A 23,718-nucleotide genomic window follows, 5' to 3' on the forward strand; every position below is an offset into this window, starting at 1 on the left:
TTACACGCTAAGTCTCCGCTAAGGACCAATGCTTCCTCTTCCAGGCAGGAAAGAAGAAGATGACCCTCAGTCAAGGCCGCAGAGGAGACACTATTATTAGACACCAACCAACCAAAGGAATTAAGACCCTAAAGCCCCTCAACAACTTATTTTTATAGAAGATTCTCAGATTTGGCAATGTGCACGATCCTTTTTGAGGAATTGGAAGTAGTGAGGGTAGGAAAGGGCCTTGGAATCTGCCCCTTGAGTCCACACTCAGCCTTCTCAGCACTAAAGTGTGCTGGGAAAAATATGGGTGTGTTGCTGCTCAGTCGCTTCAGTTGTGTCTGTGATGCTGTGGAGTGCAGCCTGCCAGGCTCCTCTGTCATGGGATTCTCCAGGCAAGAATATTGGAATGGGTTGCCATGCCCTCCTCAGGGGATCTTCCCAACCCAGGGATCAAACCCGTGTCTCTTACGTCTCCTGCACTGGCAGTGGGTTCCTTACTACTAGAGCCATCCAGGAAGCCCCCCTTGGAAAAATATGTATTAGCCAAAGAGTATAGGCTGTTCAGTTCAGCATGCCATGGAGGCCTGTGACCATCTGCCCTGATATTAGGATTATCTATCTGGTTGTATACATAACTAGAAGACAGCTATCTTATCCAACATTCGGCTCATTGACTAATGTGTGCCCAGCCAGTAAATTGTGAAGTTGCTGTATTTATCTTAATTGACTGCCCTTTTATATTTTTTTACCCGCCTTATTTGATGCTGGGGAGATGTAAAACAATTTCTAATCCAATATTTGGAACCACAAGGCTGTGTTATTAGGCACGTGTGCAGTTCAAGAGGGAACTGTATTTGCTCAGAGCAATATCAGTTATGGTGCTTTCCAACCGCACCCTCAGTCATGTTGGTAGTAAAATGGTACTCTGACACCTTTCCCCAGGAACAGCTAGCTACCAGTGTTTGTTCCTTTGTTTGAAAAACAAACAAAAGAATAGGAAGTTTGGTTTTAAAAGGGATGAGTGGAGATAGGAAAACAAGTACCGAGGGGAGGGACTCACTCTTTCTCTTTGCCAAGTGCTCCCTGGCATCCTGTCCGCACGTCCACAGCCCTGCACCCTCCATCCAGCACACTGGTTCCATCCCTACCCCCTCAAAACATAGGGATCCTATCTACAGGCATCCATCTGCTCAGGCTCTGAAACAGCTGTCCTCTATCAAAGAGATGAGACTGTCTGGAAAATAGAAACAGAGCTGCGTTCCTCCCCCAGCCCATGAGGAGTCCCCAGGGAGTCCTGCAGAAAAGTCACTTAACCCTGGGAGTCTGATAGCTTTGAGGAAGCGTGGTGAGCCTGAGTCCCCTAGGCAGCTTTTGGGAGGACAAGACAGACAGATCTAGGTTCTCATCCTGTCATTCATTACGAGGCATCAAATCAAATTGTGAACTTCTATGCCTCCTAAAAGATGGACCAGTCCAGGGCCCTGGCTAGCCCACAGAAGACCTCAGTGCAAATTAGGAAAGATGGGTCCCCTTCTTATAGATGAGTAACAGCCTTGATTAGAGGCACAGAACCAGAGAATGGAGCCCAGGCACTCTTGTGTGTTAGTTCCTTTTGGAAACTTAATAGGAAGTGATCACCAGTTGGATTTTCAACCTAAATCAGAGGGTTTCTGTGATGGAAGAAGTGTTTGTTTTTTATTTTAAGATTTTTTTCTATTATTATTGTCTTAGTTCCAAGAAACAAATACTTTTACAAATCTATATACACTTTTATACGAACAACAGTGAATGAACAGTTTTCATTAAATATCAGCAATAGTATAAACCCTTTCTTCTTGAAAGTGTTCTAAAAAGAAGAGACTAAATATTCATCAGAAAGACTGATGCTGAAGCTGAAGCTCCAATCCTTTGGACATCTCATGGGAAGAGCTGACTCATTGGAAAAGACCCTGATGCTGGGAAAGACTGGAGGCAAAAGGAGAAGTGGGTGGCAGAGAATGAGATGGTTAGATAGCATCACCAACTCAATGGACATGAATTTGAGCAAACTCTGGGAGATAGTGGAGGACAGAGGAGCCTGGTGTGCTGCAGTCGGGGGGACACAAAGAGTCAGGCACAACTGAGCGACTAAAGAACAACAAACAAGAGGAGCTGGTAGATTCAGAATCCAGTTTTGCCTGAAGGTGTGCATGGAAGAGGTGCTAGATAATGACAATAATGCTAGTGAGCTCTTAACCTCATCACTAAACACTTAACTTATTATTGACCTGGAGATTTTTGTAGAAACTAACACATATGGAAGGAAATTCTTATTTTGGGTGGCCCCAAGTTAATTCTGTTATTTCACTAACACTTTGTGGGCTATTATATTCAAAAGTCACACCTGACACACCTGTAAAGTTTTCTGATTTTCATGAAATGTTGTCTTCAATCCACTCATTTGTAGAAGAAAGGAGCTTTCTCTAGCACCTTGCGTTTTATCTTCACCTTTTGTATCAGAATCAATCACTAAGGTTTTACGTCTTTCTGTTGGCCTCATATTCACAGCGTCTGAATCAGAACGTATTTTGAAGATCCTTTGAGACAATAGTATATATGTCACTTGGACAAGCAGAGAAAGTATATGAATAAAATTCACTGATACTTCTTTTTCATGCAAAATTTCACCATGCATCATTTTTTAAAATTTTATGTTTATAATATACACAGGGTTGGAACAAAAATCTGACAAAGCAAAACGTGAATGATAACAACAATCATAAGTTGTATTATGAACACTTGATTGGTATTAAGCTGTAACAACTTCACATGGTGATGTTAATTGTATCATTCTCTGTAAACATGTTGATACAACTCTGGTCAACAACGTGGGGTAGCAAACGATATATTAATGCATCTCTAGTCAATAACGTGTTTTTAACCTATGTCCTTTACAGCAACCCTCTGGGGAAGGTGCTACTATGATTATCCCCATTTTACAGATAATAAAACTGAGGCTCAGGGAGATAAAGTTACCAAAGTTCAGACAACTTGCGAGTGGCATAACCAGGACTCATTTCAATGGGATGTCAGTGGATTCCACTTTACTAGTATTTTGTATCACCTCCTTTTATGCCAACTTGCCATTTGCACTGTTGAAGTAAAAAGCATAGTAGAGATGGGATTTATGTACAGTGCTGAACTGAGGATGGCAATGGATCAATAAACCCTTTTTCTGGAGAGATGGGAGGAAGGGGAATAATGACTATGAGTACTGTCATCTGTCATCTGTGCCAGGAATTCCTAGTTTTACCAGTGGGAGGAAATTCCAACAACCACGATCAGTCCTAGGATGCTCATGGCTTCAGCAGCTTTGACTTCCTTCCTGCATATCTTTGCCACTTTCATTATCAGCAAGTGAGAAAAGAACATTCCCCAGTTGATGGACAGATTTTAGATCTGGAGAGGACCACAGAGTTCATAGGTCAAACACACCTTCTTTACAGATGAAGAGACTGAGAGCCGAGAGATAGTGTGACTTGCCCAGATGACCCAGCCATGGGGCAGCAATCCTATTATTCCTGTTTGTTTATGTTTTTATAAATGAGTACATGGCCAGGGGAGATGTTCAGTAAACATTTATTGAACTGAAATAAATTGTGACATTTGATGTATGCATCTGAGGGATGTATCCAAAAAAAAAAGCAAAAAAAAAAAAAAAAAAAAAAAAAAAACACCAAAAAACCAACCAGCTCTATTTCTGATCATTCTGTTGTGAAAAGCTTCCAAACTCAATATGGGGTGGAAGTGGCTCTGAAGCATCTCTTTGATCTTTAGACGACTTTTACTTGAAAATGATAGCAAAGCTGGCAACCAATTCTTCCAGAAACTAATAATCAAACCTTAAAAGTCTCTTCGATTTTTCTGGCAACTTGAAACAGAAAGAAACTAAACATTTCCCATCGTGTCTCTCCCCTCTTCCTTTTGACACCCCGCTAGGGAACAGCTGTGTCTATTTAAGATGGATTTTGATCTCTCAGAAGGGATATGGTTTCTGTGCATACGGAGCTGCTGCCTGGAGATGGCATGTGCGGTTCTGAGAAGGTGTTGGGATTCAGCTGACTCTGCTCTAATTCTAAGAGGCGATCAGCAGAAGTCGGTCTTCTCTTCAGGACATGGGTAACAGGACACCTTGGCTGACACAGGTGTGCTGGGCTGTGATGTCCTGCTGCCTCGGGCATCATTTGGTACCCTCTCCTCATCCTTCTGGCCTCTCTGTGATAGGTTGACTTATTGTTCCTAATTTCTCACTGCCTTTCAATAATAATTTTACCCATACTGTACTCTCCCTTGTGACTTTTAAGCAGCTCTGACCAGCAGAGGTGGAGGACATTTTCTGCCCCATTGATACTAGGCTTGGCCACATGACTGGCTTTGGCCACTGGAATCTTAGTGAACTCACAACAAACTGCGACCTTAAGTGTATTCACAGTCTGACCTGGCCTCCTGTGCTCTTGTGATCCTCCATAAGAAGACCATGGCTTAGGCAACTGCCTCTTTAGTTTCAGCCCCAGATAAAGACAGATAGAACAAACCTGAACCAGACCTACAGACTGGAATAAAACCTAGCCAAATCTGAGTCGTAGTCTCACCAATATGCAGATGCATAGATGAGAAAAATGAGCATGGTTGCAAGCCCCTGAGATTCCAGGGCTGTTTGTTACACAGCAAAGACTGACTAATACATTATTGAAATTAGCACCTTGACATAGACTGTGATTCTGCCTGCAAGTGAAAGAAAATCAATGTGTATGAGCTTATGTACCAACAGGAAACGTATTAGCTCACAAAACTGGGAAGCTTAGATGTAAATTAAGAATTCTAGAAGCTTGAGTAATGCCATCAGATCTCTATCTTTCTTGCTTCTCTTTTCTCATTCTCCCTTGTGCAAGTGGTCTTTCTCTACTTAGAGAAGGCTGGAAACATGGCTAGAGGCAGCTCCAGGCTCACCTCCTTCTACATTAGCTTTGTGAGCCTCAGAGGAAGAAACTTGTCTTGCCAGGGGAAGAGCTGACCTATACCTGGGCAGGGCCCAGTGCTACACAGTTGACCAGGCTTGATATGTGAGTCCACCCTGGAGGCCCCAGTGAACCAGGTAGATGACCCCACCAGAGGTGCTGGGAATGGGAAGGAGCACAAGCTCAAGGGAGGGGGAGGATTCAGCAGAAAGAGATGGGACCCTGGGAAGCCCCAGGTGTTGGAGTCCATGCCACCACACCACCACAGCACTACCCCAGTAATAAAATGATGAGTGCAGCAACTTAGGGTGATGACTGGGCCATTCACTCAGGTCCAGCCTCACCTCCCTAAGTGATGAGCTTTAGGCAAGTTGCTTAACTTCTCTAAGCTCCAGTGTGTTCTATTATAAAGAGAGGATAACAGACGAATAATGCATTATAGGATGGTATGAGGATTAAATGAGATATTATGCTAAATGCTCAGTCTGTCTAGGGGATACCACAGAGTTCTCCCTAGGGCTCCTTGTCAGAGCCCTTGCATTCACCCAAGTTGCATCCCCCAACCAGTGAATGCCCTCTGCTGCAGGAGCCTGCCTCATCCAAGGGTATACCTGCACCCAGGGGCCAGCCCTTGCCCAGTGACTTGGATACTGCCTCCACTTGGGACTCCTCTGAAGGACCACTCCAGCTCCAGAGTCCCCACTAGGCATCAGGGGCAAACCATACAGCTCGCCAACTTTTCCCTCTGTCCGATTCTGACTTCCTCACTCCCTTACATGAGTATTCCCCTAAAGCAGCAGTTCCTAACCTTTTTTGGCACCAGGGACCGGTTTCATGGAAGACAATTTTTTCACAGACAAGGGGTGGAGGGGATGGTTTCAGGATGATTTAAATGCATTACATTTACTGTGCACTCTATTTCTATTATTATTACATCAACTCCACCTCAGATCATCAGGCATTAGATCCTGAATGTTGAGGACCCATGCCCTAGAGTACTCTCCAATCATCTGTCTGCATGCAGAGAATGTAATCTAAGGCATTCTGACAGATAGCATGCGGGGGTGCTCATGGGCACTAGTTATAATCAATGTCACTCACTTATTCATTCATTCATTCAGCCACCACCCCTCTGCCAAGGGGACCCTTATATGAAGTAGGATAATATACTGGTTAAGAGCACAGGCTTGCCTCTGAAACCAGACTTCCTAGGTTCAAATCCCTGGTCTCCCAGGCCTGTGACCGTGGGAAAGGCATTTGGCTCCTCTATGCCTCAGTTTATAGTTTCTACCTCATTGGGTTGTTACAAGGATTAAATAAGATGATGAGCATAAACAGTTTAAAACTGCACTGGGTCCAGAGCAATTTCTTCCTAATATCTGCTCCTCCATTTTTCACTGGGTGGTGGATTAGGGGCTGGAGATCTAGGCGTGGAGGAAGTCCATTCCCTGTCCTTATACTGTCACAGTCTAGTGGCCAAAATAGATAAGTAAGTGGCACAAAGGCTCACAAATATGAGAGTCCTTGGCTTGTCTGAGAAACAGTTAAGAACTTATAAGGACTTTGGCTTTTACCCGAGTGAGATGGGAGCCACTGAATGGCTTTGAGCAGAAGAGTGGCATGAGATAATTTATTCTTTAAAATGCTCCCATGGATGCTGCATGGAAAAGACTCTAGGGGGACAAGAGTGGAGGCAGGAAACCATTTAGGCAGCTGTTGCTATGTCTAGAGAGATGTGATGGTGGCTTGAAAGATGGTAGTGCAGTGGAAGGAAGCCCGGAAGAGCATGGAGAGAGAAGACTGGCTTCTAGAGAGATGCTGAAGCCACAGGACTTGCTGACAGCTGGTTGCAGCATGTGTGACAGACAGGAAGACAGGAGTCAAGGAGGAGCTGGAAATTTCCTGGTGGTCCAGTGGCTAACACTCTGTGCTCCCAGTGCAGAGGTGGTGGTGGTGGTTTAGACACTAAGTCATGTCCAACTCTTGTGACCCCATGGACTGTAGCTTGCTAGGTTCCTCTGTCTGTGGGATTCTCCAGGCAAGAATACTGGAGTGGGTTGCCATTTCCTTCTCCAGAGGATCTTCCTGACCCAGGGATCAAAGCCGGGTGTCCTGCACTGCAGGCAGATTCTTTACCAACTGAGCCTCGAGGGAAGCCCTCATAGAGCACCCAGGTTCAATCTGTAGTCAGGGAACTAGATACCACACACCACAACTAAGAGTTCTCACACCACAACTAAAAGAGCTTGCATCCTGCAACCAAGACCTGGTGCAGCCCAATAAATGAGTACTTTTAAAAAAATATAGGGAAGAGTTGAATGAAAAATTCAGAAGACTGAAAAATTCACTTGCTGAAAGCGGAAGACTGTGAGAGGATCAGGTTGGGGAGGAGGTTGTATGCTCATTTGAGATGCATATTCAACATCCAAATGGAGATATTAAGTGAGCAATGGGATACACACGTTTGGAGTTCCAGCAATGGATCTGAGCTGGAAATATGAATTTAGAAGTTATCAGTATCTAGATGTCTTTTAGGGGCTTCCCAGGTGTCACTAGGAGTAAAGAACCTGTTTGCCAATGCAGGAGATGGAAGAGATGCGGGTTTGATCCCCAGGTCGGGAATATTCCCTGAAGGAGGAAATGACAACCCACTCCAGTATTCTTGCCTGGGAAATCTCATGGAGAGGAGCCTGCCGGGCTACAGTCCATGGGGTCACAAACAGTCGGACATGACTGAAGTGACTTAGCATGCATCAGACTGAGTGAAACTTCTGAATACATGCTTGCTGGTGGAGAATGACTGAGCCCTGGGTCCTCCAACATTTAGAGGTCAGAGGCAGGAGGAGAAACAAGAAAAAAAAGACTGAATGGGAAGGTAAGAGAAGCAGGAGAGGAAAACTCGGTGTGATATTCTGAAAGCCACATGGAAAAAATGTTTCAAGGAAGCCTTGTTAGAACTTTCTCACGGGCCAAGTAAGCAAGACAGAGGATCTGACAATCCTCTTCACCGAGGGCCCAGAAGAGGATTTCATACGGAGTTTAAGAGGATGAGATGGACTGACATACAGAAAGCACTAGCCTAAAACCTGCTGTCTCATGGGCGCTCATTAAATATTAGTCCTTTTTATCTTAACCCTTCACCTATCATACAACTTGTCCAACTCACCCTTAACCCCACACATACATTTATTAATATCATTCGCACAATTTTTCATTATGCATGACTAGGTAATTTATACATATATGTGTATATATATGTATATATTTGTGTTGTTTTTGTCATTGTTCAGTCTCTAAGTCATGTCTGACTCTTTGCCTTCTCTGGGACTTCCAGGATATCAGATCGTGTTGCAATCCACTCACTAGTCACCATCACCTGTGAGTGTACCTTTAACGTATATTAATAGCCTAAGGGGGTGAGAGGGAGGTCCAAGAGAAAGGGGATATATGTATACATATAGCTAATTCACTCAGTTGCACTAGCACAATATTGTAAAGCAATTATGCTCCAATTTAAACATATCTGCTAAGTCACTTTAGTCATGTCCGACTCTGTGCGACCCCACAGACAGCAGCCCACCAGGCTCCGCTGTCTCTGGGATTCTCCAGGCAAGAATACTGGAGTGGGTTGCCATTTCCTTCTCCAATGCATGAAAGTGAAAAGTGAAAGGGAAGTCGTTCAGTCGTGTCCGACGTTCAGCGACCCCATGGACTGCAGTGCACCAGGCTTCTCCGTCCATGGGATTTTCCAGGCAAGAGTACTGGAGTGGGGTGCCATTGCCTTCTCCAAAAACGTATATATATATATATGTATATGGCAAAGAGTTGGACACAACTTATCGACTCAACAACAATATATATACATATATATGTGTGTTTTAACTGGAGTATAATTGCTTAACAATGTTGCATTAGTTTCTGTTGTATAGTGAAGTGAATCAGCTATATGTATACATATATCCCCTCCCTCACGGACCTCCCTCCCACCTCTCAGGCTATTAACATATCTTAAAGATACACTCACGAGTGATGGTGAAAGTGAACTGACTGCAACACAATCTGATTCTCTGGAAGTCCCAGAGATGGCTAGTGAATTTGCAAATATCCAAATAGTATGCTATGAGGATGTAGGATTCCTGTGGCTATGAATCACAATCAGTACTAATTATCCCTTCCTTGGAAATTAAATGAGCAGATTTTCCTCCCCACATGGCAAAAGGTCGATACGATGTCCTAGAAGATAATAAAGTGAATGGACCCAGTATGAAAGCCAGCAGGCAGCCTCACACCGGCTTCCCTGCTGCTTATTAATACCAGTGAATTGCATTAAATTAGAGGAAAGGTTTTTCACAGGAGCTCTAAGAATTTCGGCCTGGCTGCCATGTGAGACCAGAGAAGGCAATGGCAACCCACTTCAGTACTCTTGCCTGGAAAATCCCATGGATGGAGGAGCCTGGTAGGCTGCAGTCCATGGGGTAGCAAAGAGTCGGACATGACTGAGCGACTTCACTTTCACTTTTCACTTTTATATATTGGAGAAGGAAATGGCAACCCACTCCAGTATTCTTGCCTGGAGAATCCTAGGGACAGCAGAGCCTGATGGGCTGCCATCTATGGGGTCGCACAGGGTCGGAAATGACTGAAGCAACTTAGCAGCAGCAGCAGCAGCAGCCATATGAGACCCCTAGATTCTGCTCCTCATCCAGGGACACACCAGCTACTCACTTTGTTCTCAGTAATTTTGAATCTGATGATGAAAGCATGCTTAAAAAAAAATCAGCAGTGGTCAAAGAGTATGCTTATCCTAGCATTTCTAAGTATACTCATGAGATAGTGAAAACTATAATTTTAGAGCATTACTATGTGTCAGATATTGTACTATTTTACATTTCTCTCATTTTATCATCTTGAAATTTAACTATTATAACAACTCCATGAGGTAGGTATTATTAACACCGTTATAAGTTAATGTTCCCAGGAATAAATTCCGAAGGTCACATTGTCAGTAAGTGGCAAAGCTGGGGTTTGAATTCAAGGACAACTGATTGTAAAGCTGGAGTTTAACCCTGTGTTTTAAGTTGCCTTTTACAAAAGATTGATGTCTTAAGCAGAACATTTAGGAGTTTCTGCTATACCATGCAAGTTACATTTTTATTAGTCAGGCACCAGGGATTAAAAAAAAAAAGAAAGACAAAAAGTCTTGGTCTCTGCCCTCAATAAGTATAGATTATACTCTCCTATAAAGTGGGAATAATATCTACCTCTGAGAGCCATTGTAAAGTTCAAGTAAATTAATGGATATGAAACCATCCTATTTCCTAAATAGAAGGAGTGTAACAGGAAGCTGATTTAAAATAATACATTCATAAAGTGCATGAATATCAACATATTTTAATCTGCTGAACTAAATCCTGACAAATGACCAAATTTATCACTCCATCCTAAATTGCAACTTATAGATGAATGGACCAATTTTTTTATGGCACTTGACACAAATCTACTCAGCTCCTATGACTTGATTCATTTAAAAATTCTTTCCTTTTCAATTAAAGAATCACCCAGAATTTTAAAAGGCGTATTTCCATTAATAGACTCCCAAACAGATGACCTTTGAGATCACAAAGGTTTATGCAAATTTTTATGATTGCTTTTTATGTTCTTGTATCTCACTTTCCCTAAAAATTCTGTCAGTCAGTGTATTTAAATTCTTTTCTCATCTCCTCATTGCACCGCTATTTACAATAATGAGCCACAGCTGAAAGGGACTGAAATATCATGGGCTTCTTTTAACATATGCCAACAAGAAGGGTGCTTCACGGTTGGGAAAGGCTAACACATAGCAAGGGTAAGGTTTTCCTCTACTAGTGTGAAATGAAACTAAATTTTTCATTAGTTACTTTCCAGGCCTTGTCCAATTTTTAAAAATTAATTTTTATTGGAGTATAGTTGCTTTAGGGCTTCCCAGGTAGCTCAGTGGTAAAGAATCTGCCTGCCAATGCAGGATACATGTGTTCGATCCCTGGGTCAAGAAGATCCCCTGGTGAGGGAAATGGCAACCCACTCCAGTATTCTTGTCTGGGAAAATGCATGGACAGAGAAGCCTACTAGACTTCAGTCCATGGGGTCACCAAAGAGTCAGACATAGCGACTAAAACAACAACAAAAAATCGTTGCTTTACAATGTTGTGTTAATTTCTACCGTACAGCAAAATGAATCAGCCATACATATACATAGATCCCCTCCCTACTGGATTCCTTCCCCTTCAGGTCACCATAGAACAATAAGTAGAATTCCCTGTGCTATCCAGTATGTTCTCATTAGTTATTCATTTTATATATAGTATCAGTAGCATCTATGTGTCAATCTCAACAATCTGATATTCTTTATGAGTGAAAGCAACCGTGTATTAAGGGCTCTCTTTGCACTGGATCGTTAAAAGTTCATTAAATCTCCCAACCAGTAGGAGATAACTTATTCTTACCAGGTCCACTTTACAGTTGAGAAAACTGAGGTTTTGGAAAGGCAAATAAACGATCCAAGGACCTATAGCCAGTATGTCACAGAGTGGGGAATCCTGAACCCAGAGTCTGGGCTTTCGACAATCAGGTTCTTGACCCTAGCTTTGCCAGCTGCAGGATCTTGGGCAGATTATTTAGCTTTCTAACTTTCAGTTTTCTCATCTGTAAAATGGGGATGATAATAATCTAAATTTCAGCTTTGTCTCTCCGCAAATTGCTGTAGGACTAAAGAAGTCATCGGCTGTGAAATGCTTTGTAAATTGTCAAGAACACAGTGATGGTGATCCTCATCATTGAGAAGCGAATGCCATGGGGAAAATCAGTCAATGGAACTGAAGATCGCTCAGTAAGTGGGTTCACATTTAAGACTAGAGCTAGCTTTGTTCAAAGAACCAACTGCCAGCACTGCCTGTGTGCTGACCCTTAGCTGCAGAGGAACTGGCCGTCAGAGGCTCTCATCTCCCCAGTGACCCAATCTTGCTGCCCAAGTATTTAATACCCTTGGAAGTCAGCCCTTAGCAACCCTCCGAAGCTACTTCTCACCTCCCCTATGTGCCAACGAGATTAGTTTTGCCACCCTCTTTGATTAGTGGCACATTTCCAAGCTGAGGGTGTCTGTGGAAGCAATCTTTATGCTCAGATTTATTAAAGCCTCTGTGGCTTTAATGAATTACCGCAATCCAATGAGCCCATAGATAGCTTGTATTTAACTTTTATGTGGCTGCCCCAGAAACCAGCTTGAAAAGCAGAAATCAATGATTGTGACAAAATCTCGATACAATTTATTTTGAATGTTCAGTTTGGGATTTGACGTATGCCATTGTCAGATATATTTTATGCTCTCGGATGAATTTTATACTTACTGATTGAAGAGGGTTAGCAATATCAGTAAGATACAATTTGACAAACCTTAAAAGAAATGTTGTGAAAGTGCTCCCATTCATTACATGTTAGTTTTCAGCCAGATTTGCTTCACATTTTAATCAGCTGCACTAGTAGCTGCATCTTCAAACTACCAAAGGGAGGCCCTATTTACCAGTTCTTAAGTTAATTAGCGAAAATGCATTTAATTAATTATACCCACTGTGAATATTTGACTTGGCAGTAATTGGGTAGGAACCCAGGTGGTATGGGAGGAGTGGACAAATTGACTAGGAATCGTCCCATTGGAGACCTTGGTCTCAATAAGTATTTTTTGCTCTTGAAGTTCTTTTTTTTGAGGGGGGTGTTAATCCACCAGCTACTATTTTGAAATAACCTGTTTAGAAGCAACACCTGCAGATTAACATAAAGTGCCTATTTAGAGTGGTGTCTAGACACAACCTAAAATAAGAACTGTAAATCTTCAGCATTCAATGGCAGCAGACCATAAGACTTTCACAGCAACCAAGATCAGGTAGCTTTTAAAGTTTCCAGACTAATAAATGTATTACATGGATGCTCACAGAATAGGATTAAGTTTGGCCAGAAAAAAGCATGACTTTATGGACAGATACTAATCAGAATATTCCTTTCATGTGTCCACTCATCTATCACTAATATGTCTATACATTTATTATATCCATCCATCATCTATCCATTCATCCATCCATCCATCCATTCATCTCTCCACCCACCCAGCTATCCATTCAGTTATTCACCCATTCAACAATTCATCCCGCCACTCATCCTTCTCGTCTGACTAGCATTTATTGTTTACTTTGTGCCAGATACTCGGCTAAGTTTTTGTTATGGATAACTTCATTTAGTTCTCACCTCAATCTATGAGGTCCAGTACTTTATTCTTTATTTTATGGTACTTCAACTTTATTTTACAGATGAAGAAGTAAAGGCTCAGGGACGCAGTGACTTATGCAAGTCACACAGATCATACAGGAAGGGTAGGGACTCGTGTTCATCTTCCAACTTCACATCAAGAGCTCTTGGCTTGGCTGCCTCAGGTAAGAATTCTGAATTGCCCAAGTCCAGATTTCTTCTGAAGCCTTGGTTGAATAAGGAAGCCCCTGTCCTGTCCTCTTGGAACATCCCAGAAGCCTTTCCATCCCTGTGCTTCCTCCATCATTCCATAACTGTCAGTGTCCTCTGCTAGGATGAAGGCTCAGGAGGGCAGGAATGAGTCCTCCTTCACCTTTGTGCTCTCCATACCTAAGCATCCAGCCTGGCCCACTGTATGTGCCATGAATGATGGTTGAATAATGAAGACAGAGCTTCTGTGGACAGAGATAACTGGGTTTGAGGGCAAGAGAACTCCCTCTATTTCATGACTGGTGATGAAGAGTCCGCTCAAAATACACCTGGGGCCTGCCTAACACAGAGACGGAATGAGCAGGTCTGAGTGCATCTCTGCAACCGAACAGTTCTCCTATCTGACATGTTCTCTCTCTCTTCCTGAGCACAACCTCTTCTCCCTCTCAGGAAACATCTCATCTCCATGAATCCAGGGCCTTAAAGTTGAGGCATCTATTTCCTTCTTTCTCTGCCTAAGAAATACACATATTTCAAGGTCAAGTTGAAGTTCCACCTTCTGGGTAGAAATGTCCCAAACCACAGTCAAGATCACTTTCTCTGAATTCCTACACTCGCTTATTCCCTGTCACAGTTCGTCTTTCACGAATTCATCCATTCACTCAAAACAAATGTTTATTAAACAGGGTGATAATAAACAGCCTTGTCATACTCCTTTCTCTATCCTGAACCAGTCAGCTTTTTCATACAGGGTTCTAGCTGTTGCTTCTTGACCCGCATACACGTTTCCTAGGAGACAGGTAAGATCGTCTGGTATCCCTATCTCTTTAAGAGTTTTCCATAATCTGTTATGATACACCCAGTCAAAGACTTTACCATAGTCAATGAAACAGAGTTAGATGTTTTTTGTGGAATTCCCCTGCTTTTTCTTTTTTTAATATGGAACGCTTCACGAATTTGCGTATCATCCTTGCGCAGGGGCCATGCTAATCTTCTCTGTATCGTTCCAATTTTTTAGTATATGTGCTGCCGAAGCGAGCACTCCCCTGCTTTTTCTATGATCCAGTGGATGTTGGCAAGCTGCTCTCTCAGGTTCTGTGATGGTAGAAAATTTACATGCCTTTGAACTTGCCACAGCACTCAGGCCAATGACTTGCATACAGTAAGAACTCAAAATGCATTGTTGACTAAATGCATTTTTGCTTTCTATTTATGTTTTTTCTCCTTTTTAAATGGTAACAATAGATGCACAGAAAGGTCATGATATGCGTAGCAAACTGAGTGGCAGGTAGCTGTGCTCACTGACCTGGGAGATATCATGAGATACAGCTTCTCATGATGGTAATAAATAAGGAGACTGAGGCCAGAGGAAGCGAGTAGACTTGTTTAAAGTTATCCAGCTAGTTGGAGACTTGCTTCCATCCTATTCAGCCTTCACATTTATTTTTCCCAAATAGGGAACTTCTCAGAATCTCTTTTGAGTTTTTGAGGTGCATCCTTAAAATTTCTCTTTGAAAACTTTAGGTCATGAAATCACTCCTGCTTAGAATAATAGACATTTTTAGAAGAAAATGAAGTAGACCAATAGGAATGGTTGGACTGAAAGCAATAAAACAGAACTCTGAGCCACCTTTGGCATTGACAATGCTACTGCTGCGATTTAGTCACTAAGTTGTGTCTGACTCTTTTTGACCCAATGGACTGTAGCTGGCCAGGCTCCTCTGTCCATGGAATTTTCCAGGCAAGAATACTGGAGTGGGTGCCATTTCCTTTTCCAGGGGATCTTTCTGATCCAGGGACTGAAACTGTGTCTCCTGCTTGGCAGGTGGATTCTTTACCACTGAGCCACCTGGAAAGCCCAACATTGATAATACATTTACCTTAATGAAGATGCTTCTCTCAAGTAAGGCATCTTCTCTCAGTCAAGATATTTCCTGTTTCAAGTAACAGTTGTAGGTACCAGTATTTCTCTTTCTTTCCTTACTCCCTGAAGTAAAAATCTTAGGCATAAAATACAATGGCCAACAAGAAACCACCTTTATATACAGAATGTGAGAATGCTATTCATCAGGTTTATAATATACTTGAACTTGGCTTGGTTGAGTTCTGATCCACATTCATTTAGAGTTTAAGTATATTTCTAAATGATTCCATTTTGTAGAAAACAGGTTATGGGAAAACCTCAAGTAGATTTGAAAATGTACTTGGAGCTTTACAAAGCTACTTAATTTCTTTTTGATGAGCGCACTATGCATTGTTCAGAATTGTTCAGCTAAATTTCCCTAAATACACATGGGGGCTTAAAGGCAGAGTGTGGGAGGCTCTAACAGTTTAGGAGAAGTGGGTTTACTGACCCCGAGGAGAGAGGAGCTTAATGAATCAGAAGCGTATTGCTTCTCATGCGTGAAATAGGACTTCCACCCTCTCCCCATCCATCAACTCTGACGAGCACTTGAGTGGTCTGTTACATTTTCTGGTCTGTGGCATCATCACTGCTGAGGGGTTTCTACAGGTAGATCTCCAGGTACCAGGGAACACTCCCTCTGTTCAATGTCTTGACATCACCATGCCCAGAAAGAGTGCTAGGTATACAGTAAGCACTTAATAGTTACATAATGTAAGTGGGCTTTTCTGGTGGATCAGAGGTTAAAGCGTCTGTCTGGAATGCGGGAGACCTGGGTTCGATCCCTGGGTTGGGAAGATCCCCTGGAGAAGGAAATGGCAACCCACTTCAGTACTGTTGCCTGGAGAATCCCATGGAGGGAGCAGCCTGGTAGGCTACAGTCCATGGGGTCACAAAGAGTCGGACACAACTGAGCGACTTCACTTCAATGTAAGTGCATCCAGTAAGTGGATGTGCTTACCTAAATAAATGATGAGTCCAAGGAGGGGTACTTTATTCTTGAGTCTTGCCTGGGCACCTCCAATGTTTCCCACTGCTCTTCCCAGAGCAGGAGCCAAGAAGTCATAAATAGAGTTCACACACGTACTTCTTAAAGGCCCCTGCTCTGCCCCGTCTGGGATCATGACTTTGTAACTGTATTTAGACAAAGGCTCAGGAATAGCCTCATTCTGTGTGTCCTGCTGGCCCAGGACACACAAGGACAGAAGGCAAACTGAGCTATAAACTTTTAAGTTCCTGTTCCCCAGGCCTGAGCTCAGAGCCCAAAGTCGTTACAGACCAGGAGTCTGGGGAAAGAGGCAATTATCGAGGGTCTCCCCCTTGGGAGTCTAGATGAAAAAGAAAAGCTTTTGAATCTTGGAGCCATTTTCACCCAGGAAGGCTCAAGGAGCTGGGCACTGTGCAGCCCTTTCCCCTGGGTTCTGAACTGGTGCCAGCACCTCCCGAGGACCCTTAGTCTGACGGCTGGCCACGTGAATGCACAGTCTTTGTACGATGCATCACTAATCTGCATCAAGAAATACAAAGCCCTAAATGTTCCATTGGCCACCATTGAAATAACCTGAAATGCTATGTTTGAATGTAAAATGTTACCTACTGAGTCATTTGAAAGTCTCCCACCCACCCGTTAAATGATGAAAATGACTCGACCTGCCCCATAACAGCTGGTCACAGAGAAACAATGGGAATGACATGAGGTGCTTCTTCCAAAGTTCCAGGGACAGCCTTCCCATAGCACTGGCTGGGTCCTGTTACCCAGAGGGGCTTCCCCAGAGGTCAACAGGAAGTCCAAATCACCCCTCCTGGCCTTTGCACTGGAGCAGGAGGAGGCTATTGGTTGAATTCCAGGTGGAGTTGTTAACACTGAACTTACTGTCAGCATTGCTCTCTGGTGCCAACTTGCCTCCCCTTCTCTGCCATCCCTATGGCTTTGCTCTAGCTGCCAGCCCAGTCAGAGGGATGGATCATTTGATTAAGGGTAAATCTCCGTGGGATCTTGGTGGAAGGGGAGGTGCTGCTCCTCTCTCTGGCCTGGATTCTCACAGGCTATAGTGTTCCCAGTTCAAGCAGCACAAACGGATGTGAAATGATGGCTGACTTTATTAGGAAGCAGATACCTCGCTCTCATGCTAGTTTCTTTAGCCTTAAATTAGTTTGCTGAAAGATTGGCAAGGGTCACACCATGCAGGTGCACACAGTCATTGATCTCACATGGGCATACAGACAGGCTGTGCTAAGAGAGATTAACCCCCAAAGAGCCCATTTGACTGAATTAGGCCACAGCAAAATCAGAAGCTTAAGAGTACTTGACAATTTCTACAGGGTAAATTTGGTGAGGAGAGGACAGAGAATACATGAAAAAGATGAAGAATTATGGGCAATGATAACTAGTTTCTTCCTCTTTGCTGTAATTATTATATGAAGACAGCATTATACTAAACCTTTTAATGCTAGACCTAATTTCATTCATGACTCTACACATGGACATCACCAGATGGTCAATACTGAAATCAGATTGATTATGCTCTTTGCAGCCAAAGATGGAAAAACTCCATACAGTCAGCAAAAACAAGACCCAGAGCTCAAATCATTAGCTCCTTGTTGCAAAATTCAGGAAAGTAGGGAAAGCCACTAAGCTACTGAGGTATGAACTAAATGAACCAAATAAAATCCCTTATGATTATACAGGAAAGAGATGAGAATACCAGACCACCTGACCTGCCTCTTGAGAAATCTGTATGCAGGTCAGGAAGCAATAGTTAGAATTGGACATGGAACAACAGACTGGTTCCAAATAGGAAAAGGAGTATGTCAAGGCTGTATATTGTCACCCTGCTTATTTAACTTATATGCAGAGTATATAATGAGAAACACTGGACTGGAAGAAACACAAGCTGGAATCAAGACTGCCGGGAGAAATATCAATAACCTCAGATATGCAGATGATACCATCCTTATGGCATAAAGTGAAGAGGAACTAAAAAGCCTCTTGATGAAAGTAAAAGAGGAGAGCGAAAAAGTTGGCTTAAAGCTCAACATTCAGAAAACTAAGATCATGGCATCCGGTCCCATCACTTCATGGGAAATAGATGGGGAAACAGTGGAAACAGTGTCCGACTTTATTTTTTTGGGCTCTAAAATCACTACAGATGGTGACTGCAGCCATGAAATTAAAAGATGTTTACTCCTTGGAAGAAAAGTTATGACCAACCTAGATAGCATATTCAAAAGCAGAGACATTACTTTGCTGACTAAGGTCCTTCTAGTCAAGGCTATGGTTTTCCAGTAGTCATGTATGGATGTGAGAGTTGGACTGTGAATAAGGCTGAGCGCTGAAGAATTGATGCTTTTGAACTGTGGTGTTGGAGAAGACTCTTGAGAGTCCCTTGGACTGCAAGGAGATCCAACCAGTCCATTCTGAAGGAGATCAGCCCTGGGATTTCTTTGGAAGGACTGATGCTAAAGCTGAAGCTCCAGTACTTTGGCCACCTCATGCCAAGAGCTGACTCATTGGAAAAGACTCTGATGCTGGGAGGGATTGGGGGCAGGAGAAGAAGGGGACGACAGAGGATGAGATGGCTGGATGGCATCACTGACTCGATGGACAAGAGTCTGAGTGAACTCTGGGAGTTGGTGATGGACAAGGAGGCCTGGCATGCTGCGATTCATGGGGTTGCAAAGAGTTGGACACGACTGAGCAACTGAACTGAAGATTATACAGTGGAGGCGATGAATAGATTCCAGGGATTAGATCTGGTAGACAGAGTGCCTGAAGAACTATGGATGGAGGTTCAAAATGTACATGAGGCAATGACCAAAACCATCCCAAAGAAAAATAAATGCAAGAAGGCAAAGTGGTTGTCTGAGGAAGCTTTATAAATAGCTGAGGAAAGAAGAAAAGTGAAAGGCAAGGGAGAAAGGGAAAGATATACCCATCTGAATGGAGAGTTCCATAGGGTAACAAGGAGAGATAAGAAGACCTTTTTAAATGAACAGTGCAAAGAAACAGGAAAACATTAGAATGGAGAAGACTAGAGATCTCTTTAATAAAGTCAGAGGTATCAAGGGAAAATTTCATGGAAGGATGAGCAGGATGAAGGACAGAAATGGTAAGTACCTAACAGAAGCAGAAGATATTAAGAAGAAGTGGCAAGAATACACAAAATTATCTAAGAAAGGTCTTAATGACCCAGATGACCACAATGGTGTGGTCACTCACCTAGAGTTGGATATCCTGGAGTGTGGAGTCAAGGGGGCATTAGGAAGCATTACTACAAACTAAGCTAGTGGAGGTAATGGTATTCCAGCTGAGCTATTTCGAATCCTAAAAGATGATGCTCTTAAAGTGCTGTACTTAATATGTCAGCAAACTTGGAAAACTCAGCAGAGGCCATAGCACTGGAAAAAAGTCAGTTTTCATTCCAATCCCAAAGAAGGGCAATGCCAAAGAATGCTCAAACTACTGCACAAAATTGCACTCATTTCATATGCTCTTTGTGACCCCATGGGCTATACAGTCCATGGAATTCTCCAGGCCAGAATACTGGAGTGGATAGCCTTTCCCTTCTCCAGGGGATCTTCCCAACCCAGGGATCGAACCCAGGTCCCCCACATTGCAGGCAACTTCTTTACCAGCTGAGGGACAGGGGAAGCCCAAGAATGCTGGAGTGGGTAACCTATCCCTTCTCCAGTGGATCTTCTTGACCCAGGAATTGAATGGGGGTCTCCTGCATTGCAGGCAGATTCTTTACCAACTGAGCTATCAGGGAAGCCCCCTTTCATATGCTAGTACGATAATACTCAAAGTCCTTCAAGTTAGACTTCAGCATCACATGAACTGAGAACTTCCAGATGTGCAAGCTGGGCTTTGAAAAGGAAGAGGATCAAATTGCCAGTATTCCTTGGATCATGGAGAAAGCAATGGAATTCCAGAAAAACGTTAAATTCTGCTTCCTTGACTATGCTAAAGTGGATCACAGCGAACTGTGGAAAATTCTTAAAGAGATGGGAGTATTGGACCACCTTACCTATCTCCTGAGAAACCTGTATAAGGGTCAAGAAGTAACAGTGAGAACTGGACATGGAACAGTGAAATGGTTCAAAATTGGGAAAGGAGTATGACAAGGCTGTGTATTGTCACCCTACTTATTTAACTTATATCCAGAGTACATCATGTGAAATGCCAAGCTGGATGAATCACAAGCTGGAATCAAGATTGCCAGGACAAATGTCAACAACCTCAGACATGTAGATGATACCACTCTAATGGCAGAAAGTGAAGAGGAACTAAAGAGCCTCTTGATGAAAGTAAAACAAGAGAGTGAAAAAGCTGGCTTGAAACTCAGCATTCAAAATACTAAGACCATGGCATCCAGTCCCCTCAGTTCATGCGAAATAGATGAAAAAAAAAGTGGAGGCAGTGACAGATTTTATTTTCTTGGGCTCCAAAATCTCTGGATGGTGACTGCAGCCATAAAATTAAGACACGTTTGCTCCTTGGAAGGACAGCTATGACAAACCTAGACAGTGTATTAAAAAGCAGAATCAATCATTTTGCTGGCAAAATCCGTATAGTCAAAGCTATGGTGTTTCCAGTCATCATGCACAGATGTGAGTCGGACCATAAAGAAGGCTAAATGCCAAAGAATGGATGCTTTTGCATTATGGTGCTGGAGAAGACTCTTGAGAGTTCCTTGGACTGAAACGAGATCAAAGCAGTCAATCCTAAAGGAAATCAACCCTGAATGTTCATTGGAAGGACTGATGCTGAAGCTAAAGCTCTAATTCTTTGGCCACCTGATGTGAAGATTTGACCCACTGGAAAAGACCCTGATGCTGGGAAACACTGAAGGCAAGGAGAAGGGGCAGCAGAGGATGAGATGATTAGACAGCATCACAGACTTAGTGGGATGTGAATGTAAACAAGCTCCAGGAGATAGTGGAGGACCCAGGAGCCCCATGTGCAGCAGTCCATGGAGTTTGCAAAGAGCTATACATAACTTAGGGACTGAACAAAAACAACAAAATTTCATTCCCCAACAGAAGTTTAAAAAGACAGCATTCTGAAAAATTGTTTGTGCTTTCAGTTCTTAGTTTTGAGTTCTAGTGGGTTAGCCAAAAAGTCATTCAGGTTTTTTAGTAAGACGGCACAGAAAAGCCTGAAGGAGCTTTCTGATCTACCATATATATATATGTGTGTGTGTGTGTGTGTGTGTGTGTGTGTGTGTGTGTGTGTGTGTGTGTGTATATATATATATATATATATATATATATATATATATATATATTTCTTTCAGGTTACACTTGGTCTCAGCTTTTAAAACAAAACCAAAAATCCAAGTAGAGTGAAGGAATTTTGTCAGGTACAGACCTTGGTGGTTATAAAGTTGGGGTTGTGAGGATTATTTGATTGAGTTCTGGGCCTAGTAAACTAGTTTGTACATCAGAAGTTGGTTAGAAATTAAAAGACCAAGTTTACAGAGAACAGGGAGGGACTGAATTTGAGGAACACAAGTAGGTGGGCAAAGACTCAGACAGAGGTCAGGAGTCAAGAAAGAGTTGTGAAATCCAGGAGAGTTGGTCATTTAAAACAGAGGTACCGTGGAGAAACTGGAACCTTTGTACAAGGACATTGCATGAAAAATAAGTACATTTGGTTCCTGGGTAGGGACAGGGAGGGGACTAGAAGGATGATGCAATTAGGGAGGGTGCCCAGAGGCCTCTGTCTAAATGGGTGAAGCTGTGAGGTGGGTAGACCAGTATTATTATTATTTTTTGGGGGGGCCACGCCCATGTAACTTGTAGAATCTTAGTTCTCCAATCAGGGATTGAAGCTGTGCCCGCTGTAATGGAAGCAGAGTCCTAACCACTGGACCACCAGGGAATTAATTCCCCAGGGTTCTTTAATTTTTTTATACTTTTGATGTATGCAGTCTCATAATAATTTTTTCATATCTCCTTCTCACCCTGTCCCTCCAATATGAAAATTCTCTTTGTATAGGAAATGTTGTTGATAGTGTCTTAGTTATGTTTTCATGGATATTGTATATAACAACAATAAAACAGTAATTACTTATAGCACTGAATGTTCTAGCATAAACATACATGAATTCATTTAATTCAGACACCAACCCCATGAGGTTGCTTCTACTATCATCTCATATTGGAGGAGAGCACACTGAGGCACAGGCAGGTTAAACAACTTAACCAGTGCCACCCAGTGACTAAGTGGTGGGGCTGAAGTTTGAATCTAGACAGTCTGGCTACAAGCACTACACTAGGCTGCATTTTATATGGATCCACAGTCACAGATAAAAGCTTTCTATTTCTCTTTCTGACAAGGGACTAAGTAGGAGTCCCCCAGAGGAGAAAGCAAGGGAGGGCAAATCCATGCAAAAGGGAATGCTATAGAGTGAAATATGAATTGCAGGACGTCCCAGTTGGGAAGGGGAGCCTTGGGAGATGCAAGCAGCCAGGAAGGCAGGAGGCTGGCACTGAATGTCCTCTGATGCCATGTGCCTCAGTCCCTTCAGTCTGCAGTAACAAAATACCATAGCATTTGGGGTAGCTTAGAAATGTATTTCTCACAGTTGTGGAGGCTGGGAAATCCAAGATCAAGGCCCTGGCATGGGAATTATGCTGAGGCCCCTCTTCCTGGTTCATAGCTGGTGACTTCTTCCTCTGTCCTCACATGGGAGAAGGGGCAAGGGATCTCCTTGGGTTCTCTCTTATTAAAATCACTAATCCCATTCGTGAGAGTTCCACCCTCATGACCTAAGCACCTCCTGAAACACTTCCCAAGATCACAATGAGCACTGGGATTTCAACGCATGAATTTCACTGGGACACAAACAGTTATAACATAGGGCTTCCCTGGTGACTCAGTTGGTAAAGAATCTGCCTGCAATGCAGAAGACCACCTGCAATGCAGGAGACCTGGGTTCAGTCTCTGGGTTGGGAAGATCTCCTGGAGAAGGAAATGGCAAACCACTCTAGTATTCTTGCCTGGGAAATCCCATGGACAGAGGATCCTGGTGGGCTCCATGGAGTCTGAAGGGTCAGATAGAACTTAGCAACTAAATCACCACCGCCACCGTGTTGAGGCATTTGAACCACATTCAGAGAGCAATTGGGTACCACGAAGGGATCTGGGGCAAGAGTGACAATCACATTTGTACTTCAAAGCATAGCACTGGTAGCTCTACAGAAATAGGCAAACAAAACCCAAGAAAAGGAGGCCAGTTGGGAAGCTCTTGCAATAACCAGAGTGAAAAGTGATGCACTTGAACTATACGGCAAGGTCAAGATGATGAAGAGGAATGGATAAATCTCACTACTCTTTAGGGG

General features: G+C 43.0%; 1 protein-coding gene and 1 non-coding gene across 2 annotated transcripts in view; both read right to left on the reverse strand.

Annotated features, from left to right (window-relative positions):
* Positions 1-23,718, reverse strand: part of KAZN (kazrin, periplakin interacting protein) — a 1,331,681-nt gene that overhangs the window by 535,150 nt on the left and 772,813 nt on the right. The window lies entirely within an intron of this gene.
* Positions 14,403-14,511, reverse strand: LOC138416735 (U6 spliceosomal RNA). Its single transcript, XR_011247849.1, has one exon. It is a non-coding gene; the product is annotated as a U6 spliceosomal RNA (small nuclear RNA).

The sequence above is a fragment of the Ovis canadensis genome, chromosome 12 (assembly GCF_042477335.2).
Source record: "Ovis canadensis isolate MfBH-ARS-UI-01 breed Bighorn chromosome 12, ARS-UI_OviCan_v2, whole genome shotgun sequence".
NCBI lineage: Eukaryota > Metazoa > Chordata > Mammalia > Artiodactyla > Bovidae > Ovis > Ovis canadensis.